Below are 22222 nucleotides of genomic sequence, written 5' to 3' on the forward strand. Positions count from 1 at the left end.
TTCACTTCTCTCTGCATTAGTACATAAAGGTCTTTCCAGTTTCCTCTGAAATTGTTCATTTCATCATTCCTTATGGTATAATGATATCTCATTACCTTCATATACCACAATTAGTTTAGCTATTTCCTCCTCTAACTTCCAATTTTTGGCTACAATGACAAGAGCGTCTCTAGTTTTGTACATTTATGTCTTTTCCTTCTTTGATTTCTTTGGGGTATAAGTACTGATTTTTTAAAAAAATGTTGTTGTCACTTCCCAATAACCCTTATCTCCCTTTCCCCCAAAATAATCTTCCTTTATAACACAGAAGCAAAACAAACCAACACACTAGCCATGCCTGACAATGGATGCCTCCATTTACATGTGTACTTCACCACCTCTCTCCTACAAGAAGGGAGATATCGTTTCACTATCATTCCTCCAGAGTCAAGATTCATTTAAATTGGGTTGATGAGGAGTTAAGAATCTAGGAATCTAACAGCTAAGCAAAAACAAAACAAAACAAAAAACCTCTCAGTCTTTAGAATTCTTTTGCTGGGAAAGCAGGTGTCATCTCTAGGCTTGGCTCTACCAGTGCTATAGCAGGCAAGCGGACCACCAGCCAGCAAATGTTCCCAATTTATTTCCTATCAGCTGCATGTAGCAGTGGAGAAGAACCTGGTTTTCTTTGTTTTTAAGTGAATTCTGTCCACATGTTATCACACAGAGAAATCATGAGAAGTGGTATGTCTGTGTGTGTGTGTGAAAGAGACATCCATTTATTTATCGAGATGAGCATTTCGAATAGTACCTGAGAGACACTTTGACAGGGATGCTCGATTAGCGAGAATAAAATACACCATCCACAATCCACAATTCCACTGATTTAACTCCCAGACAACACATTTACTACAGTCATGATGAGATAAGAGAGGGAATTGAGTATCACCCCTCCACATTTCCTGGCAAGACCTTCTGCCTAGGTGATCACTACCATCCTAGATTAGTTACTTACGTAATGTGATTTCATTGTGAATACAAAACTGGATACCTGAATATCTAACATGTCAAAGAAATGCTTTTTCCTTTCAAGACTATGGGCTGTTTGGCTAAAGAGGGAACTGTGAAAACATAAAGCTATTGGGACACTAGCATGATTTTCATTTCATAGCTGGGTACTGGATTTTGCTGGGGGGAGGAGGGGGTGCACTGAGAGAAGTCGTCTCCATTTCCATAAGCTTTCTCTACTGTCCATATGACAAAAATCTATTCCTCCCTCCAAGTACAGTAAACATTATTCTACTTTGACTCCATTCTCCCCCAGGGAAGCAGCTACTTGTCTGAGACACAAATCCCTCAAGTTCCCCAAACTGTCTTGGATTATACCGTGGGAAGAATCAGATAAAATAAAAAGTCCAAAATGAGATGTGGATGGCTCATTGCTTTGAATTAAATGTCCACAGATTCTAAGTAGCTGAACTGCTTATTGGTGGATCATATAAAAAAAAAAAAAGTATCACTCTCTGGTGGTTAATTTAACTAGTGAAAATGCTCATTATTTTTTGACCAAAGATTCTGTGCAGCTTGAGGCAAGGTACAGAAAGTTATGAGCTCAAATCTTGCTGAGTTGTTTAAAAAAAATAAACTAAAAATTCCAATTTTCTCTTTGACTTCTGCTTAGTTTGCTTATTTTTCTAAGCAAAGGAGAAAGGGAAAAAAGAGAGCAGTAGCATACAAAAGTTTTGTTGTACAATACAAACAAACCAAATTAGAAAGGGGGAAAAACCTCACAACTCACAAGGTCAATTAGAGATATGCTTAAAAGCCAATTGCAAAAGATTATTTTGTTTCAACTGGCAACACAGATGTGAAAGCCAGCCCTGTCTGGTGAATCTTACTAGTACTCAGCAGGATGAGGTTCATTTGAGTATAGCCTATCAGGGCCTCACCGACAGGAAGGGATGGGAAAAAGAGAAGATTCATAAAGAACAGGTTGATGAGATAACCATCAGTTAGGAATGGTTCACCTATGGTTCATGTTATGGAGAATTATACTCATTTTACAAGTGAGGAAACTGAGGCAAACAGGGTTAAGTGACTTACCCAGGGTCACACAGCTACTAAGTGTTTGAGGCCAGATTTGAAATTAGGAGAACTCCAGGCCTAGCACTCTATACACTGCCACCTAGTTGACCTGGAATCCCTCCCCCACCCACTGAGAAAGCAAACAATATTCTATTAATTATACATGTGAAACCATGTAAAATACATTTCCATATTAGCCATGTTGCAAGAAAAATAAAGTGAAAATTGATACTTCTACGTGTACTCAGAGTTCATCGGTTCTCTCTTTGGAGGTGGAGCGTTTTTCACCATGAGGACTTCATAACTGTTTTGGATCACCATATTGTTAAGTCTTTCACAGCTGACCATCGGACAATCTTGCTGTTACTATATACGATGTGTTCTCCAGGTTCTGTTCATTTCACTTTGCATCAGTTCATAGAAGTCTTCCCAGGTTTCTTCTGAAAGCACTTTGTTCATCATTTCTTACAGCATAATAACACTCCATCACAATCATATACCAGAACTTGTTTAGCCCTTACTCAGTTGATGGGCATCTCCTCAATTTCCAATTCTTTGCCACCTCGAAAAGAGCTGATAAGAAATATTTTTTGTACAAATAGGTCCTTTTCCTTTTATCTCTTTGAGACACAGACTTAGTAGAGGTATTGCTAGGTCAAAAGGTATGCAGAATTGGTATGCAGAGTTTTATAGTCCTTTGGGCATATTTCCAAATAGTTCTCCAGACTGGTAATTTGTTCTTCTTTAAAAGTAGAATTTTGAGTTTTAGTTTATACTCAGCAAATTGTTAATGAAAAAAATTAAAATGTTGAAGATGCAGTGGGAAAACAGGCACTTAAAATATATTGCTGGTAATACCATGATTTGGCCCAACCATTATGTAAAACAACTTGAAATTAAATGGGAAAAGTTTTTAAACTTTTCATATCTTTTTTGACTCTATGATCCCAGTACTAAGCATACATCCCAAGGAGGCAAAAAAACATAAAGTCCCCAAATACACCAAAATAGTCATAGAAGCCCTCTTGTGGTAGCAAAGGACTAGAATTAAAGAATTAAAATTTATTATTTTCTGGAAAATGGCTGATGACTATCTAGAACACAGGAGGCAGTTAATAAATGCTTACTGAATGACTGACTAATGAATGCTACTTTGAGGCAGTTACAAATAACGAATATGAGGAATTCTAAGAAATATGAGCACATATAGGAAGTGACGTAGAGTCAGCAGATTCTAGAGAACAACACACAATAACAAGAATGCAAGTGAAAAGAAGACTAATATAGAAGCTAGACTTGAACAGCTTTAATGATTAATTTTGGTCTTCGAGAGCAGATAATTCTTTTCTCTCAGCAAAGACATGGAAAAACTACAGAATATTACATATATATATATTTAGATATGGTCACTGTTATTATTTCTGCTGTTTTCCTGTGGTACAAGGGAGAGCTCAATACTGGTAGGGTGGAGGGGTGGCCTGCGGGAAAATATCTGAAAATGACTGATGAAACAAAACATAAAAGAAATATGCACTGAAGTGGAGGACCCACAGGGAACAGTGCAGCTAGACAGACTCCAAAGGATACCATTAGAAAAAAATCTTAGTTTTAATTCACCCATAAATTTAATTCCCAGGCTCCAGGACTCCCAAGTTAAAAAGAGCATTTTTAAAGTAGGAAACAGTTCCTATAGCAAGTCTTTCCAGTTCAGATCACCCAGGAACACTTGCCAATAATGAGAATTTTTTTTAAAAAGAAATTCTAGGATATGATTTGCCACAAAGGAAACAAATTTGTAGCTAAATGTAATTTGTCTGGAAAAGGTAAGCATGATCCTTGAGGAGGCACAAAAAAAAAAAAGCGGGGAATGGTGGTGGAACTTTTAAAGAATTAAAAACTTCAGCATCTTTTCTGAGAAAACCAGAATTAGTGCAAACATAGGGTGCAAAAGAAATTTAAGAAAGGTATTCATGAAGACCCTTTGCTTCTAAGCTATCCTGTAAGACTTCCAAATAGATCATTTGAATCTTGTCCCTAAGGAAATTGTCATTTTCTAGGTAGTCTTTCATGTCTCTGATAACTTTGATTATTTTACTTGTAACATATATAACAAAAAAAACAAAGAAAAAAAGTTGACTGCATTTTTGGTAACAGAAGCAATGGAGAGGAGGGGAAGCATCACAATGAGTGAGAAATGAAGAAAACCAAGAATCATAGGATCAAAGATTTAAGGCTATAAGAGATCTCAGGGATTACTGGGTCCTGGAGTTCCTAATCTTTTTCTTTTCAATGCCATGGTTCCCCTTGGCAAGCAGTCTGGTGAAGACTATGGACCCCCTCATCAAAATAATGTTTTCCAAATGCATAAAACAAAATATACAGGGTTAGACAAGAAACCAATTTCATTGAAATAGTTATCAGAATTGGGGGCAGGAGGGGGCAAGGCAATCAGCGTTAAATGACTTGCCCAGGGTCACACAGTTAATACCTCAAGTGTCTGAGGTTGGATTTAAACTCAAGTCTTCCAGGGCCCATGCTCTCTATCTACAACTCCATCTAGTTGCCCCCAGAATACTTTTTAAAAAGTTCACGGATGCTGCCCCCTCCTGAATTAAAAACTACATATATAGTCCTATGCTCTCATTTTTCAGAGGAGTTCAGAGGAGTGAAGTGAGTTGCCCAAAATCACACAGACACTGTGCCAACAGCACACCTCTCTAGAACTCTCATTTTAGTGAGGCACATTTGTACTCCATTATTCCAGTCACTAAGGTGCCAACTTATACACCACCGTAACACACAAATCAACACTTTTCTAAGAAAACTTGTTTCCTCGTGTTTTAAATTATACATGGAGGCACTATACCATGTGTATTCCAAGGTTTTTCCAGTACAGTACAGTGAAGAGAGCACTGGCTCTGGAGTCAGAGGACCTGAGTTAATAATATACTATCCCTGACACTTGTTTTCTTATCTGCAAAATGAGATGGTTGTCCCTTAACCTCTTAGGGATCTCCAAAAGGACAACTCATTAAAACTCTGCTGCACAGGTTGAATCAAAATCACTCTCATCATCATCGAAGTAAGATGATGTCCAAAGCTCTCTGACCTTGAACTGAAGAATTAATTAGATGATGATCTTCCATCATTCATCAGGCTAAAATCCAGGGACATACCTATCTATTGGCAATCCTAACTCACATCAGTTTCTCCCACCCCTGAAATCTTATCTTATATTTATTTATACTTAGGACAGTGAACACAGAACATACTAGGCATGCAATAAATATTTGCTCGATTCATAAAGACTTAGAGCTAGGAAATACCTTAAAGTAAGTTATTCAAGAATCTTTATACATTTAAAATAAGTTTTTTTATTGATATCATTCTAAAAAAAGTCACCATAATCTCCTCCAGTATCTCTCCATCCTCCTAGAGACCATAACATAAAAAAAAAATTTTTTAAGCAAAAAAAAAGGATGAAGAAAGAAGCAATCCTTACTGATGCATACATACTAAAAGTCTGAAAATATGTGAAATGTATTATACTTTTCAACTCCTTAAAAAGGTGGGGGCATCTTTCCATATCTCTTTTTTTCAGCCATGTTTATTTTTTGTAATTTTGCAAAAGTCACTTTTGATTTTGTGTGTCAATGGTTATTCATTCCATTCACACTGTTTCAGAAATAGTGAATATTGCTTTCTTGGCTCTACTTTCTTCATGTACTTCAGTTCGTGGAGCTCCTTCTATGATTTTCTATATGAATCATATTTATCATTTGCTAAAGCAGAGTAATAGCTCATTATATTTGTGTACCACAATTTATTTGGTCATTCCCAGATTGGTAGGCATTTACTTTGTTTCTAATTCTTTGCTGCCATAAAAAGTTTTGCTATAAACATTTTGGTATACGTAAGACTTCCTCGTGAACAGCTTCTGTTGGGTATAAGCTCCATAATGGGATCTTACAGTCAAAGGATATGAATATTTTAGTCACTTTATTTGCATAATTCCAAATTGCTTTTTGAAGCTGTTGTACTGATTCACAGCTCCAACAAAAATGCATTCATGTGCCTATCTTTCCACAACACATCCAACATTGTTTTATTGACAGCTTCTCACAATCTTTGCCAAGGTAGTGTATGAGGTGAAACCTCATTTGTTTTGAATTGCATTTATTTTTTTATTAGTTATCCAGAACATTATTTTATGTACTTATTAACAGTTATCAATTATTCTTTTAAAAACTGTTCATCACGCAGTTTTCAGAAGAAATTAAAGCTACAGTCAATATGAAAAAATGCTTTAAATCACAATTGATTAGAGAAATACAAATTAAAACAAAACTAAGGTATGACCTTATACCTTTCAGATTAGCTAGCATTATAGACAAGGAAAATGACAAATGTAGAAGGGGATGTGGAAAAATTGGGACACTAATGCACTACCGGTGGAATTGTGAACTTATCCAACCATTCTGGAGAACAATTTGGAACTATGCCCAAAAGGCTATAAAACCGTTCATAGTCTTTGACCCAAAGGTCTATATCCCAAAGAGATCAAAGAAAAAAGGACTTATAGGTACAACAATACAGACACTCTTTCTGTGGTGGCAAAGAATTGGAAACTGAGGGGGATGCCCATCAACTGAGGAATGACTGGAGAAGTTGTGGTAGGTGATTGCAATGGAATACTATTGTGCTACTAAGAAATGACAAACAGGATACTCTCACTAAAACCTGGAAAGACTTACATGAACAGATTCAGAGTGAAATGAGTAGAGCCAGGACATGGTGACAGCAACAGCAAATGGTGATCAACAGTGAATGGCTTAGTTATTCACAACAATACAATGATCTAAGACAATTCTGAAAGACTTATGATGAAAAATGCTATCCACCTCCAGAGAAAGAACTGATGAAGTCTGAATGCAGATCAAAGCATACTATTTTTCACTTTATTTTTCCTGTTTTTCCCCCATTTTTTTGGTCTGTGTTCTTGCGCAACATGGCTAATATGGAACTATGTTTTCACGACTGCTCAGGTATAATCAACATCAAAGTGCTTGCCTTCTCAAGGAGAGGGAACGAGGGAATTTGAAACTCAAATTATAATAAAAAAAAAGGAATGTTAAAATTTTACATGTAATTGAGAAAAAAATATTTTTAAAAAGGACTTCACATGCTTTGATCACTAATCTACTCACAGTTGTGGTTTTTGGATGTGTGTGTGTGTGTGTGTGTGTGTGTATCTGTTAAGGTTTTGAATTTCATGTAATCAAAGCAATCTATTTTATTTTCTATAAGTGTCCGTATCTCTTTATTTGGTTAAGAATACACTTCCTACCCTTGGCTGAAAAGTATGTGATTCGTTCTTTTTTTAGTTTTTCTCTAGTATGATCATTAATATTAAGGTCACGTATCCACTTTGAATGCATCGTGGAATATAGAGTAAGCCAAATTTTTGTCCTATTGCTTTCTAGTTTTCCAAGCGATTTTTATCAGACAGGGGTTTCTTTTCTAAGTAGTTTGTTTTCTGGTTTATTAAATACTGGATTATTGGCTTCCATTGTTTCTTATTATCCCCTGTCCAACCTTTTACACTGATGGTCCTATTTTTTTAAACCAACGTTAGATGGTTTTGATGATTGCTGCTTTATCGTATAGTCTGAAGTCTGAAAGTGCTATTCCCCTTTTGTCCTGCCTATTTTCATCATTTCCCTTCACACTCTAGATATTTTATTTTTCCAAGTGAATTTACTTAAAGAGTTGTATAAAAATCCTCCTGATAACTTAACTGGTATAGCATTAAAGCATAAACTAACTTTGCTAGCATTGCCATTTTTATTACATAGGCATGGTCCAGCAACGAATGCTAAATATTACTCCAGTTATTTGTTCTTTAATTTTTTAAGGAAAACTTGGTAATTGAATCTACACGAGCATTCTGTGTGCTATTGCAGACTGACCCCCAGATACTTTAAACACTGTGTAGTTTTGGGGCAGGGAGGTGGCTCAGTGGATAAAGTGCTGGGCCTGCAGGCAGGAAAAACCCAGTTCAAGTCTAGCTTCAGACACTTAGCTATGTAACACTGGGCAAGTCACTTAGCCCCATTTGTCTCAGTTTGCTCATCTATAAAATGAACTGGAGAAGGAAATGGCAAACTGCTCCAGTATCTTTGCCAAACCTCAAATGGTACCACAGGAGAGTCAGACACAACTGAAAACGACTAAACAAGAAATATCAATGTATGGATTTGTTTCCATGTTAGAATGTAAGCTCCTAACAAGGAAGGATATTTTCATTTTTTGTGCTTGAATCCCCAGTATTCAGCATGATGCTTGCCCCATGGCAGGAGCTTAAGCAAGACTTGTTGATTCAGAGTTAGGAGACCACACACCAGTCAAACCTCACATTGTAAGGTCCTTTACTGGCTTCCATCTTTGAGTCTAGTTTTTTTTCCATACATGTTTTCATAAATTCTACTTCCACACAAAGAAAACTATTAGCTTTCTTCTACTCTCATCTCACTCTCTTTCATTTGCCAAGGCCCTCTTCCTTACCCAGAGCTCATCTCCCCCATGTGCACACTTCTTTCTGAAATCCTCTTAGAGGAAGCTAGATGGCACAGTGAACAAAATGGGGAAGACCCGAATTCAAATCTAGCCTTAGATACTTATAAGTTGTATGAATCTGGGCAAGGTACTTAACCCTCTGTCTGTACCAGTTTCCTCATCTGTAAAATGGAAATAACAATGCCATCTACCTCCCAGGGTTGTTTTGAGGATCAAACAAGACAATATTGTAAAGTGCTTAGTACCATGCACGTTATTAGGTGCTTAATAAATGCTTGCACTTTCCTCTTCAAGGCCCAGCTCAACAACTGCTTCCCAGCTCAACAACTGCTTCCTCTATGCACTTTTTCCTAATCCCTCCCCAGCTGAAAGTAACTTCTACTTCATCAAATTTCTTATGGAACTAGAGGTTCTTGACCTGGGGGTCTCTGTATTAGTTTATAAAAATTCATAGTTGTACTTCGATATAATTGGTTTCTTTTGTATCCTATATATTTTATGCCCTTAAAAAGATTATTCCAAAAGACTTATATGAACTGATGCTGAGTGAAAGGAGCAGAACCAGGAGAACTTTGTACACAGCAACAACCACAGTGTGCAAGGAATTTTTCTGGTAGACTAAATACTTCATTGAAACTCATGGACTTAAAAAATTTCCAATGGACTCTTGAAGCAAAACGCCTTTCACATCTAGAGAAAGAACTATGGAATTGGATAGGAACAGACCATTTTCTTTTGTATTATGTTTTGTTTTATGGTTTCTCCCATTCAAATTCTTCTATGCAACATGCATTTAATAGGAATGTACATGTAGAACCTATATAAGATTGTATGTCATCTCAGGGAGGGAGTAGGAAGGAAAGGGGAAATGAGGGGAAAGAGTGGAAAAAATCTAAGATATATGGATGTGATTGTTGAACACTGAAAACAAATAAAATAATTCAATTAAAAAAAATTATTCCAAGAAGAGTTAACCAAAATGCTAGAGAGGTCCAAGACACAAAAAAGTTAGCAAACTTTGTTTAGTCCTTTCCTTTTTTTTATTTTTATGTTTTTATTAATTTTGACCCTGTATTATTTCCCTCCATTGGGTTGCATGCCCCTTGGGAACAGAGAATGTACCGTTTTTCCAGCTTTGTATCTGCAGGGCCTGATACATTAATAAGCATTGAATTTTTATTACCATATCAATATAAACTCATCAAAAATCTCCATTAAATTAGGATTTATGGTTTATAATAAACATACTACTAGCTTTACTTGAATTCAACAGAGGGATAGTAAGATTGACCCAAGATCAACTTCCAGAACAGCCTGCTCTGGATTGTCTAGAATGTTTCAAGAACAAAAATGTTCACCAAAACTAAAGCCTCTTCTTAGGACCTTAGGACAGGGTATGAAGAAGAGATATATGTAAAAAGTCAGCCTCGGCAAGAACACTACGTTATTCCTGAGGTTTCTAGACATTTAAGAGTTTCTCAACTAGAGTCAAAAGCAAGAATATACTTGTCAGAAGGCTCTCCTCAGGAAATAGTGACCTGAACACACTCTGCCCTTAAAGGATGAGTCAATTAGACGGTGTCTAGGATTGATTTCTTCCACAGACAGGAATTTTTTTAAAAACAACAGGACAAAATGTGCTCCCACAGCCAGTCCTCTTGAAAGGGAAGCCCAGAGAAGGCTGGGATCCAAAACCAAGGGGGATTTTGGACTTGGAACTGGGTCTCTCTGCTCTATAGGTGGAGCTAATAAGCAGTGGACCTAATTTTCTCCTCCTCCCCAGAGACTTGAGACGGTCCAAGATGGGAGCAGAAGGATAATGCCTTCCAAGTGTTGGAAGAGGTCAACTTCAAGGTCAACTTGGTAAAGGCACCCAAGCTGATGGAATAGAGTAGAGCATATTCCCCCCCAAATTGGATGAGCCAGGGCCCCCAGCCAGGCCCCGGACTTGCTACCATTGTTGTAGTCTCTAAGCTCTGCCTTCTTAACTTCTAACACTCAAAGTCAATGGACATGTCATGATGTTAAACTCCAATTACTCTGCTTCATAATCATAAATTATAACATATTTAAAAGTTCACTGGGGGAAACTAAAGGCAGAAACAGTTAGTTATGCTCAAAATTACACTCACAAGTAGAGACAAGAATAGTTATTTCTGTCAAATCAAATCATTCTAACTTCGAGCATTTAAAATATTCATGCCACAGATAACAATGTACCAAACATTAGAAAAGAAGCAAACAAATGTGATCACCAGTGTAAATATGTTGGTTAAGAATTTTTTCACTTTGTAATTTTTACTGAACTGCTGGTCACTGACAGTGGAATAAGGCTTGTAAGCATTTTTAGATCAGAAAAAGTCTTGGCCATGTGTGAATAAGGGAATAAAGATGTGCTTTGCAATCATGCTAGGAAACACCATTATTTCCTTGTAGGTGCTTCACAGGATATACCCATGTAATTTATGAGCATTTAAAATTCTTCTTAAGATGAAATGACATCTCAGAAAAAAACCAACAGACTAAAGTCTCCCCAATTCTAGGATTTTCAAAACAGTTGTGCTGGAGATCATTTATACGGGACTTTTATGGTTGGCTGGGAAAGCTAATGGGCTGAAGTCATTTCAACAAGATGTGGACACCCAAGGAGCTGTTTTACTATATTTTGATTGATGGGGGTGGGGAGAACAGAAAAGACCTTTAAACTATATTTTTCTTTCCCAGATCAATTAGGAAGATGTTTTGGAATAATAACTCCAAGTCTTCCCTTTTCTGACACTTAAAAAAAACAGAAAGACCTGGGTTCCAGGTCTGTGTCTGACACATATTAGCTGTGTGACCCTAATCTCTCAGTGCCCCCTCCTACCCTCTTCCTTCCCTCCCTTCCAAATTTCTGGATTTGTACACTGCAGTGATTAATTCCCTAAGGGCAGGGACATTCTTTGCTTTTGGATGTGTATCCCCAGAGCTTTTCATAGTGCTTGGCACATACTAAGCTCTTAATAAATGCTTTCCCAGGCTTAATTCACTCCCTTCATTCATTCATAGTAGGAAGAGGTTTCCTCAGTGAGAAATCCTCAAAGGAATAAAATCATAGATCCACACACAAAAATATTTTTAATTAAAAAAAGATATCTTCATATCTTGATCACTGCAACCTGAGACTTGGAAAAGTCAGAGAAATTTTTACAGATGGGGACACTTAAGGTCCATGCAGATTAAGTGACTTGACCAAGGTCACACAGCAAGTAAAGGGGATGGTAAGGTTGTTAGCTAAAACTGAATGATTTTGGACTCACCCAAGAATGTGCCAATTCTGGTGCCACCTCTGAAAAGGAAATGTTTTCCCCGCTCAGTTCAAAGCCATCGGATGGCTTCTGATTCCATTGAATGGAATCAGCATGAGTCCAACCAGAGAAGTATGATTCCAAGAATGTTTGCTGTTTACCTAGAAAGCATTTTTTGATTCATCTTCAGGAACCCCCAAGTTCATACATGGGTGATACCTAAGAGTCTTAGGTTTTCCAATCTAAACTATTCCTAGCACTCCATGTCCTGCAGTGAAAGGAGAAAAGGTGGCTGTCTCTCTCTCTCTTTCTCCCCCCTCTCTTTCTCTCTTAAGCTCTTGTTTTAAAAATCCTTATCTGAATCCTTATCTGAATGTATATACACGTAACTGTACACAGTCTCTTGAGCCTCTTAAAATCCCTGCATGATCAGGCAAAGGTTTTATAGAGTAGTCCCTGAGCCAGAGTGTAAAAATCTGGTCCAGACATAGGAGTACTTGGGCTTCCAAAGTTCAAATCTCAGCCTTTGTACTTGTTAAAGCAGATATGTTCCCTGAGGTTTGTGAGGTTTGTCGTAAGGTCTCAACACAGGACTGGCTTTCCACAAAACATATGGAAAACTTAGTACTGTCTTTGAAAAACTCATTTGCAAATGAGGGAAGTAGGTGATACTGCTTAGAGCTCTGGGCTCGGAGTTAAGAACACCTGAGTTCTAATCTAGCCTCAGATACTAGCAGCGTTGTGTGATCCTGGACAAGTCATTTAACTTCCGTCTGCCCAAGTTTTCTCTTCAGCAGAATGGGAATAATGGCACCTACTTCACAGGGTTGTTGTGTGGTGTTAAGTGACATGATTTAGCCCAATGCCTGCATATTCATTTAATAAATGCTTGTTTCTTAGTGTCTCTTGTATGACTCCTTTCCCCAATAGTGTTTCTGTACTCTCAGAAATTTTCCATGAGAATATGATCCATTATTTATAATGTGCTTTTGGAAGGAGACTTGTGGTGAGTGGCATGAGGAAGCTTCTCACTTAAGAACAAAGGCAACATATGCTAAATTTTCTTTTATTACTTCTAAGGTGTCACTAATAATAATGGGCAGCTATGTGGCACAGTGAAGAGAGTGCCAGGCCTGAAGTCCAGAAGATGCATCTTCCTGAGTTCAAATTTGGCCTCAGACATTTACTTACTAGCAAGTTACTTAGCTCTGTCTGTCTTAGCTCCTCATTTGTAAAAGAACCTGGAGAAGAAAATGGCAAATCACTCCAGTATTTTTGCCAAGAAAACCCCAAATGGGGTCATGAAGAGTCAGAAATGACTGAACAACAAAATAATAATAAATAAGACTTAGAAAAGAAACTAGACAGCAATGAAATCAGAAATATCTATCCTTTTTTTTTTTAAGAACTGCCATAACCTATTGATTTATGTCATGATACCTCTCCTCTTAAAAGAGCTATAGGGAAGTTAATTACTTTTAAAATTTAAGTTAATTAAAATAAATGCTGTTGTCCTCCTTTGAAATAATTATAGAAACTCAGGGGAATATTGCACCAGGCTCAAAAATATCTTGTTTTCATGAAAGGCACTTTCCTGCCATATCATTGAACTATAAATGTACTCTGACACCATATACCTTTCCCATCAAAATGGAGCTTTTCCTGAGAAGAAGTAAGAAATTGTGAGCCTAAGAAAGTAAAGGCAAAAAGGATAGAGAAATGTCCTATTGTCTTTGCCTCATTCAGGTTTCCAAGGCCTGGGTGAGAGAGTACCTAAAGACACTGCCAAATCTAATGGCCTTTTCTGTGTCTTCATCCTTCCTGACCTCTCCAGCAGCCTTTCACAGTGCAGACAGTCTCTCTTCTGTTGGGTTTGCATGATACCACTCTCGTCACTCCTCCTACTTATCTGACTAATCTTTAGCCTCCCTTACCAGATCACATCCTTCCCTTAACTGGAGGTACACCCTAAAGCTTTATACTGGGCCACCTTTCTTCTCTACACTCTCTTGATAATCCCATAAATTCCTATGAGTAACTATTACCTCTATGCAAGTGAGTCCCAAATCGATGTACCCAGGTCTTGCCTCTCTCCCAACTGCAGTCCAGCATTGCCAGCTACCTATTAGACATTTCAAACTAGATGTCCTGAAGACATCTCAAATCCAACATTTCCAAAACAGAATTCCTTGTACCTTCCCCCACCAAGCTATCTCTCTTCTGAATTTACTGTCTCTGGTCAAAAGCACCATCATCCTTCCAATCCCACAGGTACCCAACCTTTAGAGTCACCCTTGATACCTCACTCTTCCTACCCTTCTTGCCTCCTCCCTATATCTGATTAGTTGTCAAATCTTTCAGATTCTACACATCTATCATCTTTCTAACAGGTCTCTTTGCCTCAAATATCTCCTTTTTCCAATCCATCTTAAATACACAACTGCAGAAGTGATTTTTATAAAGTATAGTCCTGACCAGGTTCACTCTTTATTTGATAAGCTCCAGTAGTTACCTTTAGCTTCTAGAATCAAATACAAACACTTACGTTTGGCATTTAAATAAACTGCTTCACAATCTGGCTGATGTCCCATAGGCATTTCAAATTCAACATGTCCAAAATAGAACTCATTAGCTTTCCTCTCAATATCCTCCCCCCTCTTCTACCCCACTTTTCCCATTACTGTCATGGGCACTACCCTCTTCCCAGTCACCAAGGATCAAACTCACTCAACTCCTCACTTTCATTCACTTCATGTATCCGATCAGTTGTCAAATCTTGCCACTTCTGCCAGGTAATATCTCTCACATCCAACTCTTCTCTATTCCTATAGTTACCATCTTAGTGTAGGTACCAATCTCTCACCTTGATTACAGAAATGGTCTTCTAATATGGTGTTCTTGTCTCAAGTCTCTCTCCACTCCAATCCATCTGCCACTCGGATGCCCAACTGAATCTCCCTACTCAATAAATGCTAATAGCTCCAACTTATCTCCAGAATCAAATATAAAGTTCTCTCTTTGGCATTTATAGATATTCAAAACTTGGCTCCCTCTTCCTTTTAGTTGTCTTACATAATACTCCTTTTCCCAATCATCTTTCCATATTGGCCTACTACATTTCCCATCTCTGTTTCTTTGCACAGGCTTTGTCCTGATGCCTGGAGTGCCTTGTTTCCTCATCTTAATGTCTCAGAATCCCTAGTCTCCTTCAAGACTGTGCTCACCTTCAGCAGGACTTTCTTAGTCCCCTGGATACCAGAGACTTCCCCTCTCTAAATGCCTTCCATATACTCAGTATGTATCTAATTATTTACATCTCCTCCACTGTGCAAGCTCCTTCAAGGCAGAGACTGTTTCATTCTTTGTATCTGAGGTACTCAGAACAATGACTGATACATAATTGCCTAATAAATCCATGTTAAATAAATAACAAATGCTTATTGATCAATTGCTGAAAGGGGGCTCAAATTTCATATATATGTGTATATACACACACACACACACACACACACACACACACATATTTCCTATAGAGATCCCTTACTGTAGTGAAGTAGAAAGTATACAAAGAAAATGAAAAAATAATAACCTAAGTTAAATAAATCTCCAGAATAAATCTCTAGAAGAAAACTGGCTTCTTTGCTAAACTTCCAAGGGGCATTACTATATTTAAGGTCACAGAATATGAGATAAAGGTGGAAACATATTTTAAGCTGGGAGGGGAGGACTTTCAAATTAACTGCTTGAGAAGAGCATCATATCCTAAAGAAACTGAAACACTGGGGGGAGGGAGCAGTTATACACATATACTCAAACTTTAAAACCTTATCAAACTTTTCTTAAAAAAAAAAAAAAGCATTCAGGTGATGAAACCAAATAAAATGCTATCTCTATGGCCAAAAAAAGAATGTTCCCATATTTTTTTACACTTGTGTAATCTGGTGTCTCATCTGCTTTTATATGGAAGATTGGGAGCCTCAAGGCTGTGCTGAAGCCTGTCTCACAGTGGCATTCTGCCCATGGGACTTACAGGGCATGTTCTCAATTTGTTTTTATTTTTAGTTACATCTGCTAATGCAGTTTGAAAAATACCGGTCCTCTCTCAACCAGGGCAATTTTTCCCACAAGTTTTTCTAAAGCTGTAACTGTCATCGCCTGTCCTTATGAGCTGTCAAATGGCAAACTCATCGTCCCGTGCTCAATGCAGAACTAGATTTGTGTTTATTTTCAGCTCTTCAATCCTGACTACCTGTAATTTAGTATCTTGTCATTTAGTCACTGTGGTTGTGTGTTTGCTACATTGACAAGTTGGTCTTCCTCCGCTTAGGCCTCAAATTCTCTTGACTTTGTTCTTAACTCTCTAGTCTTAGACACCAGAGAGAAAGAAACAAAAAAAAAATGCTCATAATTTAAATAATGGCAAAAAAATAATGGCAATCCAAGAAATTCATTATTTTAAAAAAGACTGATGGCTCAAGGAGAGAGGGAAGACACCTCACTTTAACAGTGGGAATAGAAAAACTTACATTTAGAAGCAAAATGGGACCTCAAAGGCCATTCAATTCAATATCTTCATTTTACAGATGAGGAAACTGAGGCCTCAGGATATTAAATGATTTGCCAAATAAAAAAATAAGGATTCAAACTCAGGTCCAGTAACTGGAAAGCCCATTTTTCGGCCCTTTGTTGGTCCTTTCATCACAACCAACGCACAGTCAACAGTACATACACTTGGATATGTTCTCCAATGGAGACGAAATTGTTCCCATGGATCCATTCTCTCTCTGCCCTCTCACAAAGCGATGTTAGCACAAAGTTCAATTCAACATAACAAATATTAAAAGTTGCAAGTTACCAGGTTGGGGATATAGTTTGAGAGCCTGGTGCAGTGGAAAGAGTACTGTTTTTGAGTTCCAGATTGTTGTTGAAGCATTTTTCAGTCATGTCTGACTCTTTGTGACCTCATTTGGGGTTTTCTTGGCAAAGATCCTGAAGGAGTTTGCCATTTCCTTCTCCAACTCATTTTGCAGGTGAGGAAACTGAGGCAAACAGAGTGAAGTGACTTGCCCAGGGTCACATGACTAGTTTCTGAGGTCAGATTTGAACCCAGGAAGATGAATCTTCCTGAGTTCAGGCCAGCCACTCTATCCACCGCATCACCCAGCTGTCCCAGAGTCCCAAAACTGGGATTCAAATTCCAGCTCTGTCATAACTTAACTTTGGGAAAGTTATTTCACGTACAGAAAGAAAGGGATGGATGAGAAAACTTCTAAGATTCCTTATAGCTCTAAATCAGAGTAGGTAAATCATGCAATCTGTGAGTACGTAATAAAGCAAAGCTAACTGGTTCACACCAGGACTGAAACCATGACCCAATGTGCCTCAACAGCACAGATGTTCTAACCAAATTAGCAAATCTTCCATGGTCTTCTCACCTGACAGTGAGGCTCAAGAGAGGGAGCAGGGAAGTACTTGACTGAAAGTATCCATATTCTGCGTTTAAAGACCCTTTATTATTTTGCAACAGTACTAGGGACACACAGAAAACACAATGTTTATGTTTATTTTCCAGTAGTAGGTGAGGCAGTGTACACTTTACATTCTGAGAGTTCTATAGTCACCTCTGGTCACTAACAGCAAATTAAATATTTTGGTTTTTAAATAAGCAGGGATAAAAGTAAGGTGTTGTAAAACTCTGGCTCAAATACACTTATTTTGTAATTAAATAAATAATCAGGACCTCCCAATAACAACATCAACCCCCAAGTCACCACTTTCATGAAATACCATCACTGAGGTTAAATGCACTCAAAGTTGACATAAACATGAAAGTCTTTTATTTTAGCTTGGCATGCACTGGTCCCAATGTAGCAGCCAATTCCAGACCACAAAAGCTATGGATTGAAATAATGAAGTTGTAAAAGATGCTGTAGTAGTATCAGAGGGAAAAGCAGCACTGTCAGATCTGGAGAGGAAAGAGACAGGCAAAGTAAGAGCAGATTATGCTCATGGGGGACATCAAGGCACTAACTTGAAAATGAGAAGAACTACAGATGCAGCACCAGATTCACAGGATCCACAGCAGCAGACAGGCTTAATTCTCACCTATCCAAACTTCTCATTTTATTGATGAGGAAAATGAGATCTGCAGAGGTGAAGTGACTCAAGGGCAGAGAGGTGAACAAGAGAGTATAATGGAAATGACTTCCATTCTTATCCTTCACATACTAGATTACCAATACACAGTCCAATCTGGGAGTTAATCATTACAGTGCTATTTCTCCCTACATAAGAACTCATGGTCTTCCAAAGGATATTCCTTTTGCAAAGTCTTGTTAAAAATGACACTTCCTGGGACTCAATGAAGAAATACGAGAAGACACTCCCAAATTGTGGAGGTAGGAGCTCCATAGGTATTACACATATTTTTGGACTTTCTTAATGCATCCATCAGTGGTAACTTTTGTTCTTTCAAATAAAAGATATTATTTGTCATATGGGACGGCTCTTAAGAAGGGAAAAGGCACATAAGGTACCTACAGTAAGGGAAGAAACAGAAAATATCGATTAAATTTTTTTTTTTTTAGGAAGTACACTTTGTTATCTTGAAATTAGGATCATGGGAAGATGTGCCCTGTACGACACACCTGCCTCTGCTGCCCTCGCCTTGGGCAGTGTGGTATCCAGCCAACAGGCTGGATCTGGAGAGGCCCAGGGAGCCTGGGTTCAACTACGAAACTGCCCTCAGGTAAAATGGTGGGGATGAATGAGATGATCCATAAGGCCTTCTCCCATCTTAAACCAATCACCTTGCTTTAACCCCCTTCCCCAGTGCCATTGTTAGTTATGCCGCTTCAAGCAGGAGGACAGCCCTGGACACCTGTCTGCGGACTGAGGACGAGTCCTGAAAAGATCACTGAACTTCCTGAGGGTTCCAACTGTCCTCCAGGGCTGCTAAGAGAGAAAACCAGACTCCCGGATGCCAGTCTGCGGCGCGCTCCACCTCAAAGCCAGGAGCCGCATTTTTTTAATTACACCAAATCGACTCTTTACTGGTATCGATGGGACGGAGCTGCTTGCCGACTTCGGGTTTTCCAAGCACGCTTCCAGTTTCCTCTCAATCACCTCTAGGAACTCCCTCGCCTACCACCCAGAGGCAGGCGTTTAAAGGGGGCCAGGAGGGGGCAAAGACTCCTCCCTGCTCCGGCTCCAGCCTTGGTTGGGGAAGGCAGAGGAGGGCCCTGACGACAAGCAGAGCCCGGCCCGCACGTCCCGGCCGGCCCCCCAGGCTCCCGCTGCTCCTCGGGGCCCCCGCCGCCCTGGCACATAAGCCAGCCCCTTTTCTTTAAGTCCTGATCTATACGTACGCTCAGAAGCACAGGTCCGCACGCGCAGCTGGGCACTGCCCGGCTTTCCTTTCCCTGCTGCGGGATGCGTGCGGGACCCGGGAGGAGGTCGGGGCAACTTGAAGCTCGCTGCTTTGGGAGGCTTACAACGCGCTTTACGTTCTTTACGCTCTCTGATAAAGTAAGGGGGCAGCGAGCGGGGGGTACTCGAGAAGAGGGCACAGGGGTCACCCCCCTCCCCTGGTTCCCCCTGGACTGGGATGGGCAGCATCGTCAGTCTGGAAAGGCGCGACCACCAAGGGCGGGAAGGCGGGGAAGAGGGGGGAGAGCCGGGGAGCACGGAGGGCAGCGCCCCCTGGCGGCGGGGCGGGCTCGGTCGCCGGCCCCGGGCTCGCTCGGCTGGACTCGTTCGGCTCCTCCGAGCGTCTGTCTGCCGGCGGCTTCTCCAGGCTCCCAGCCGCTCAGCTCAAAACTCTCCCCCCCCCCCAGACTCCGCCCCTTCACCCGCACTCACGTACACTCACACACACGACACTCCCCAACACACACGCACACAGAGGTCGGCCCGCTCCGGCCCATCCCCGGACTCTACGATTCTTCCGCGGGTTTGGCGGCCACAGCCCCCGTCGCCGCGGCTGCCCGAGCTCGGCCGCTCCATAGTTGGGGGAGCGGCGGGGGTGGGCGGGAGGACGGCGCGGAGTGGGGCCGGCCGGCGAGCGGACGACCGGACCGTTCCACTTCGCGCTCCCCCCTCCCCCCCGCCTTCCCCTTCCCCGGGCCCGATGGAGGAGCCTCCTCGCGCTCGCGTTCCGCGCTTTCGGCCTCCCCCTCCCCACCCCCTCTCCCCCGGCGCGTGCTCCTCAGTACGCCATGTAGCCGAGTTCCGAATAGGCACAAAGGGAGACGCCGCACAATGGGGCGAAACGGCCCGCGCGGCGTCCCCTCTGCCCGGGTGCAGCGCCGCTCCCGCCACTCCGGGCGGGGAGAGGCGGGAGCTTCCCCCGTGTGCAGCCGGCGAACGCACTCGGGGCACCCCCCCTCCCCTGCTCCCGCCCCCACCCCGCATGGATGTGGCAGCCCCTTCTCCCAGACGCCTGCAGCCGTTGCAGCCGTTTTTATTTCTCTCACACACTTACCTGGGACGAGTTCTGTACTTTGCAAGAGCGGGAGCCAGCCGAGTTTGGGCTGCGCGTGTTGGGGAACGGGGCCGGGGAGTGGAGGGGTCCACAGGAGAAGTGGGGGGGAAGGCCCGACTGGGGCGGCCCGGGGAGTTGCTAGGGGTGGCGGGCGCCGTGTTTTTTCCCCTCTCTTTGTGTGTGTCCGTGCGCTGCGCTCTCGCGTGACGTGACGGGACTCCGTGTGTCATTTCCGCACAAGGACACAGGGAGCCCCCGCTGCAGTGGAACCACCAACTCCCCTCCGCCTCCCCCGCCTCGCTCCCCCCCACCCCGCTCCTCCCCCTCCCTGGGCGCAGCGGGGCACACGCGGGACGAGCGACTGCGCTCGGGCGTGAACAGCCCCGGGGGGAAGCGCGCCCGCGGAGGGACGTGTGGTCGGCTCGGCAGCCTCTGGGCGGCGAGGCGGGCGCCCTCAGCGCGCCGCTCCACGTGGGATGGGCTCGCCTGTTCCCAGTGTCCCCGGCCCCAGCCCGTGGGGACTCCCCGCCCAGTAAGTTTCCCTGGGGAGGAGCCGCGCGCGCGGAGGCCTAACTGGCGCGGCTTCGCTCGCGGCGGCCAACGTGGGGGAGCCACGGAGCCCGGCCCCGACTCCCCGCAGCCGCGCCCGCAGCCCTGCGAGGAGCGGGGAGACGGCCACGCGCGCCGTGTTTTGCCCTTTCACGTGCCGCCCGAACGGGCTTGCTCCCGCTGGAGCGCCACGGGCAGCACGACCCTTTCCACGGGTCAGCCGCGCGCTGTAGTAGTCCTAGTGGCTTGCCCTCTTCCCTCCCGTGGCTTTCCCACGTCATTAGCTTAACCGTCCTGGCTGTAAGACGCTTGCAGAAACCCGCAGCGCTAACAAGGCCCACTAGGGGCTTCGGGAGAGGCTGCCTGGGGCACCGGGGAGGACGGGCACCCATGGTCTCTCGGGATCCGCCATGGAGGCAGGCAGAGAGGCCGAGGGCGCCCCGCGCCGGGGCTGGCCACGGAACCAGAGCGCCCTCTCCGAGGGGTCTCCTGCACGAACAGCCGCCCAGCCCACGCGGGAGCCTGGCTCGGGGTTCGGGCCCCGCGGGCGGGAGGTCGCAGCCTGCCCCGAGAGCTTTGGTGAGGCGCGGCTCCCGGCCCCGCAGAGAGGGGCAGCGCCAGCCTGCCTTCCATTCGGAGCTGCCACCGCAGAGACCCCCAGAGCTGCGGCGCGCCTTCCGTCCTCCAACGGGGACAAACTTACAAAGAGGGAAGTCAGAGAGAACTAACACCCAAAGAGCCGGCGGGAGAGGACCGCAGCCCGGCGCCCGGCCCCGGGGGTCAGCAGAAGCGCGGGCCGAGCTCTGTCCGATCCGAGACCCAGAGCGGGGACTGAGCGAGGCATGGCCCCTCCGGAGCCTGCCCTTGGCCCACCGCTTCCCACACCACGTGGGAACGGGCCCGTTGTTGCCTGCCTTCAGAGTGTGCACCGAGAAACGAAGCTGCAGTTTTAAACGAAGAGCTGCAGGATAAACAGAGGATAAACTGAGGGCAGAACTAAAACAAAGGGGCCGGGAAGCCCTGAGCAAGTGGGCTGGAAGGGTTCTCCGTGGGCTGGGCTGCCATTCAAAGCCGGGGATAAAAGGGCTAGCCCCAAAGAGCCAGAAGGCAAAACTGGACCCTTCACATTCAAAATAACTTCTAAGTCCCATCTGCATTTGAAATGGAAGAGGGAAGGGGGGAGGAGGCTAAGTAACCCGGGCAGACAATGGCTCTTCTTAAGGGAAGGTTCAGCTTTTACCCTCTTCATGGCAGGGATTCAGAT

General features: G+C 42.5%; 1 protein-coding gene across 1 annotated transcript in view; it reads right to left on the reverse strand.

Moving 5' to 3' along the window:
- The window catches only part of BEND3 (BEN domain containing 3), a 73022-nt gene extending 52523 nt beyond the window's left edge, over nucleotides 1-20499 (reverse strand). Inside the window, exon 1 of the mRNA XM_072642974.1 lies at nucleotides 20410-20499. The gene's annotated coding sequence lies outside the window, so the exon portion shown is untranslated. The remainder of the gene's footprint in view (nucleotides 1-20409) is intronic.
- Between the last annotated feature and the right edge of the window lie 1723 nt (nucleotides 20500-22222).

Source organism: Notamacropus eugenii, chromosome 2 (assembly GCF_028372415.1).
Source record: "Notamacropus eugenii isolate mMacEug1 chromosome 2, mMacEug1.pri_v2, whole genome shotgun sequence".
Classification (NCBI taxonomy): Eukaryota; Metazoa; Chordata; class Mammalia; order Diprotodontia; family Macropodidae; genus Notamacropus; species Notamacropus eugenii.